The sequence below is a fragment of the Petromyzon marinus genome, assembly GCF_048934315.1.
Source record: "Petromyzon marinus isolate PM22_M1 ecotype Great Lakes invasive population chromosome 84 unlocalized genomic scaffold, UKy_Petmar_22M1.pri1.0 chr84_unloc.3, whole genome shotgun sequence".
Classification (NCBI taxonomy): domain Eukaryota; kingdom Metazoa; phylum Chordata; class Hyperoartia; order Petromyzontiformes; family Petromyzontidae; genus Petromyzon; species Petromyzon marinus.
In genome coordinates, this window is record NW_027422640.1 from 788,080 (window position 1) to 794,079 (window position 6,000).

Sequence of the window (6,000 nt, forward strand, 5' to 3'; positions counted from 1 at the left end):
ACCCACCCACTCACCAACCCATCCGCTCACCTACCCAACTGCTCACCCACCCACCCGCTCACCCACCCACCCGCTCACTCGCCCACTCACCCGCTCACTCACCCACCCTCTCACACACCTGCCATCTGCTTATCCACCCACCTGCTCACCCACCCGCTCACTCGCTCACTCACCCACCTACTCACACACTCACCATCTGCTTACCCACCCGCTCACCCACTCACTCACACTCTCACCCACCCGCCTGCCCACCCGCCCACCAACCATACCCGCTTACCAACCCAAGTGCTCAACCACCCACCTGCTCACTCACCCACCCACTCACACACCTGCCACCCGCTCAACCACCCATTCGCTCACCCACTCACTCACACACCCACCCAACCACTCACCACCCACCCACTCACCACCCACCTGCTCACCCACCCATCCATACACATTCACCCGCTCACTCACCCGCTCTTGGGAGGATAGACTTTTAGTTAGTAAAACATCTGTAAACAAATCAGGATTACTTGTTTTACAGATGATAAAATAGATCAGTAGACAGGGGCTGTATGCGTTTCTACGTTGTAATTTATATTCTGCACAAAGGCGACTCCACAGCAGCTGTGGCGAGGCAAGGCCGGCGATCACGAGCAGCTGTGGCGAGGCAAGGCCGGCGATCACGAGAGACAGCAGATAACTCGAGAGAAGCACGCGTTATCGTCTAGCTGTGGGTGTGCTCAACTGCGCGTGTTTGTGGCTAAATGCGAGAATGTGGATCAGTGTGTTATTAAATTACGAGGCTGCAATAAGATCCTTGTATGTATGTCGACCTTCTGTTGCACCGTGCTTAGCCAACCGTGATAATCGGACATTACTCAATTGTATTTTACATCGAGCAATCAGCACCCCTACGTGCAGAGCAAAGCCGCTTGCAGGTGAAATGCTGAGTCGCCTTCTTATTGTGCAAAAAAAAAAGTTGCCACTGGGGGTGCCCTTTAGAAGTGCAAAGGGGATTGCATTCCTCGCAAACCACGTGGCCCAGCTTTGCCCTTGAGAGGCAGTCGCGCCATGCAGGCGTCCCAGTGTCAGCGCTGTCACCACCGTCACCACCATCACCATCGTCACCACCGTCACTATCATCACCACCCACACCATTGTTACCACCGTCACCACTTTCAGCATCGTTACCACCGTCACCAACGTCACCACCCACACCATCGTTACCACCATCACCCTCCAGGTGTAGGATTCACGGCATTTAAAGGGACAGGGAGTCATCTTAGATGAAAAACCATACATAGGTGTGCAGCATGCATGCACCCACCCTCTCCAACTTATCTAGACCAACAGCTCAGAAAAACTGAATTTGTGACCAAGTTGTCGTTTAGACCGGCGGTCCCCAACCTTTTTGGCACCAGGGACCAGTTTCGTGGAAGAAATTTTTTTCACGGACTGGGGGGGGGGGGGGGGGTCATCATTGGGCCTTTCCCCCTTTTCAAAGAAGCTCTCCAACGACGTTTCTTTTTTGCTCATTTTGGCGAGGGTTAGCTTGTGGGCTTTACACCAAAACTGTGACTGAGACAAGTGCACAGTGCGGGAGAGAGGCGCGGACGGAAGTGGTAAATACAATAATAGGCAGGCCACGCGCAGACTATAATAAGTTACGGATTCCGACTTCTCATAAGGAGCGTGCAACCTAGATCCCTGGCATGCGCAGTTGACAGTAGGGTTCGCGCTCCTATGAGAATCTAATGCCGCCGCTGATCTGACAGGAGGCGGATCTCAGACGGTAATGCAAGCGATGGGGAGCGGCTGTAAATACAGATGAAGCTTCGCTCGCTCGCCCACCGCTCGCCTCCTGCTGTGCGGCCCGGTTCCTAACAGGCCACGGACCGGTACCGGTCCGCGGCCCGGGGGTTGGGGACCCCTGGTTTAGACCACAGACTCAAAGCGTTGAGAACACGTGGCCGTCCCAGCAACAGGCAGCAGTGAGACAAAGACAACTGTGGACCGGTTTCATCTAATTAGGACTCATTAGTGCAGGACGGTAATCGATAATTTCTCTTGTCATATGCCTCTGGCAGCCCCATATATGGAGATGACCTTTACACTATGGTGACCCCATACACAGTTGTCTAAAGGTAACAGTAATCAAATCTGTAAATGATGATAAAACCAATCACAACAAATATAAATTATGCAGGCTGGAAACAATAGATTTCACAATTGTATCAGTGAAAATAGTATACTTGTTTTTTTTACGGTAAAGTCACGTTTACACGTTCAGATACAAAAACACTCCGCATGTACCCTCCCCGAGCGAATCTAAGTAATTAAAATAAAACAAAAACAGCACCATGCATTACTTCTCTACTTTGTAGTCGCGAAAGTCTAGTGTGACAAGTCTTGATCAAATCGTGTTTATGCATATACACGTGCCTGAGTAAACATTTTAACGATGATAATCCTCTACAATTGAAAAAAACATCGCATTAAGAAGATCTGTGTGTGGGAATATTTACAAGGCCTAAAAGTTGCACAGCGCATACGACTTAGGGGTCTACAGCTGTACGCACTGCCGTGCAGTTGAAATCCTTTAAATTGTGAGAAAAAATCACACGCGGACCGAGTTATTTATGGTTGGCGCACTGCTTTATGAACCACATATGTATTAGACAGTCACCCACAGAAGTGGATATAACAGAGCTACCTCTAATTACAAATGTAATTTTCTTCTTGATTTCCCTGCATCTGCCCTCATTCCCCTCCACCAAATAAAAAATTATTCTGCACGAGTTATTTTCAATCTCCCCTTTAATTCTCACACTTTGCCTCTCCTCCAACTCCAATGGCTTCTCGTTCACTACCGCTGTCTTTTAAAATACCTGTCGCTGGTCTTTAAACCTCTCCATGGACTTGCCCTACATAATTTTGCCTCTTTCATCTCCTTCCATGTCCTCTCTCGTCCTCTTTGTTCCCAATCTTCTGTCTCTGTCCCTCCTCTTTGTGCCAAACCTCATTTATGGTCCATCTACTTAACCTTCTTCCATTCCTCCCATAAATCCCCACCTCTTCTCCATTGCCCATTCTCTACCTCTTCTCTCCCCTTAAGCCTCCACTCCTTCTCGTCCCTACTCTTCTCCGATCCCATTACTGTCTATCGCTGTCACTTATTCCTCAAACTTTGTACACCCCTGCCATCTAAATCATTCCATTCTGTCACCGTCTTGTGCTTGTTATGTCAAGAGAGAAGGCACTCTATAAATATACACCAAAGCCACCACCGCCACCACCGTCACCACCGCCACCAAGAAAAGGAACAGATTTATTTGTTGGGTCTGGAAGTGGCCAAAGTGCAAGTCGGCCATGAAAAAAATTTACATTTAAAATTACACCGCCACTAATTAAAACATTAAACACAAACACAAAGGTTGTCTGTATAATCTCAACGGACTCTTGAGGCAAGTGCTTTTATCGAGCAACTATGAAAGCTAGCATGGTACACAATGGGGAAGGTGGCCAGCACCATGCCTGGCCGCCTTTATCTCCCGAGTAGTGATGTTTACACACCGCACCAGGTACTCATTGGAGGCTGAGTCGATCTCGGGTTAGCCCAAAACCACTTTAGTTCATCGGTACTGGTGTTGCCAAGTTCATCGCGCAATACGCGAAACACTATACAATTACCGGATAATACGCATACCCACACAGGCGTATGCATGTGTGGGTGGGTTATTTATACAGCAGTATGCAGCATGGCAGTCAGTCGGCACCTTCCGCAATGCACGTTTGTTATTCATGAGGGTGCACATCCTGATGTATTCATTGGCTGATCACCCGAAGCCACCGTGTGAGCTGAGAGTTTCTCGATCTTACCGGGTACTCGATAGAGCTGAGAAATGCACTGCGGTCAATACTCAGTCATCATTTAGACGTAGAGACCCAGAGATGAAGAGAATCCCTAGCAGCCCGTACATATTAATGGATAGCAGTGATGGTCCCAGCTGCTGACTTGTACACCAGGGGTGAAGAATTGAGACAAGGCTGTGGTCCCAAGATAATTTCACTCCTTCCATTTGTTTTGTATTGAGTGGCATCCTGACGGGCACGACACGGTTCAGACGCGGCCACCAGCTCAAAAAACACGTACAGAACAAACCCTGCGCAGAGAAGCATGCAGAGACGCGTGCTCGAAATCACACCAAGACAGAGGAACGCGCAGATGAGAGAACATACACAGAGGTAAGATCCCTCCTCATGTTGACCATGATGAGAAGGAAAGAGCAACACGCAGATGAAAACGTTTCTGGAAGTGACGATGGCTGATGATCAAGAGTAACTTGGAGGGGAGGAGGTGGGAAGCTCATGCACAGGAGGCGCTGGGGCCGATTGTCACAGCGCAGGCGTCACGAGAAGTGACGTTGGTTTGGGGAGGCCTTCATCAAACAGTGGATTTACCACTGGCGATGATGCCCATAATGATGATGAATGCATGGGCAGTCCACTCACATTCGTGCATAATCAGGTGCACGTCCACTTCCCTAGTCACCCCTCCACTAATCTCACTCCCCGAGTCACCCCTCCACTCACCTCACCCCCATTCCCCGAGTCACTCTCACCTCGACTTCTCCACTCTATCGCCAGTCGCCCTGAAGAGGCCCAACTCCGGAGCCTCCCCCAGTGCCACGTTCACTCTCAGCACGAACATCGTGTGGTGCCACCCCCTCCTCTGCTGCATCCCTCCAACTCTTCCTCCGCCATTGCGAGAATCGGCTCCACGAAGGGTCCCACGCTGTCCCCGTCCCTCAATGGACTCGTGTCCTTTGTTGATGAAGGCCATTTAATAAAATAATGACAATTAATTATGCACACACACAGGTCACCAAAGTAGCCTCAATAGACATGTTAGGGCAAGTTGTGGAGCCTTGTGCTGTGGAACACACGAGGGGGTGGTATGTATTTTGTATGTTGAACTTCTTTTGCACGGTACGTAGCCAACCGTGCTAATCGGAGGTGCAGGGGAAGGGCAACAAAGAAAGCACAAAAAGTAGTTCTAAAGAAATTAGTTTTCAATCTAGATGTAAAAGTGCACAGCTCCAGTGGCTTCTAATATCAGAAGGAAGAGCGTTCGAGACGGCCGCAGAAGCGCTTCTAAAAGTGCGATGCAGCGACCGTCTTTGTTCGATGGTTCGCCAAAATCTGCTGTGGGGATGTGATGTGGCCAACACCATGCACGCGGCCACCTTTGTCTCTCCCAATTGCTGATGTTTATTATAGACACTGCACCAGGTACTCTTTAGAGGGTGAGTCGACCGAGGGAAGGTCGAGGACTGGGTCACACAGACACACACACAGAAAAAGATGCCCTATGTCAAATCCAGAGGCTTCTAAGAAAATGGAGGTGTAAGACGGACACAGCTATTACATGGATGAAGGTGTAATACAGATATTTGTGTTAAGGTGGTGCTGCTCACCTGAGAACAATAACAAAAATCCCAACACTCATTCATCTGTTTAATCTTTGATTGGAAAACGCTGGGCGAGACCTGCGACATTCGAGTGAGCTCACCTACTCGCTCACAAACACACAACACTCAACCCAGTCAATCAACATGTTACACACCCTAAATATGACCCGCCTTGTCCTGGGGAAGACCTGCAACATGCTACTGAGCTCACCTCTTCACTCACCTACTCACCCACTATTGCTATGTCATCCACACACACTCGCTTATCTTAACAGACCTCAATAATTGACATTTAGCTCCTGAAGATATTGCTACATGCAATAAAACGCGAGTGTGTGAGTGATTGAGTGATTTATTGAATGTGTAAGTGAGCGTCTGGTTGCGTGAATGAGTGAGCATGTGAGTGCGTGTGAGTGTGTAAGGTGAACGGTAGTGTATCGGCGAATGTGCTGTGCTACAAATCTGGTGATCCGAGTTCAAATCTCGCTCACCAGTCTTTGGGTCTCTGTGTAAGTTTTTACCTCTCTGTAAGTCTATGGGTCTC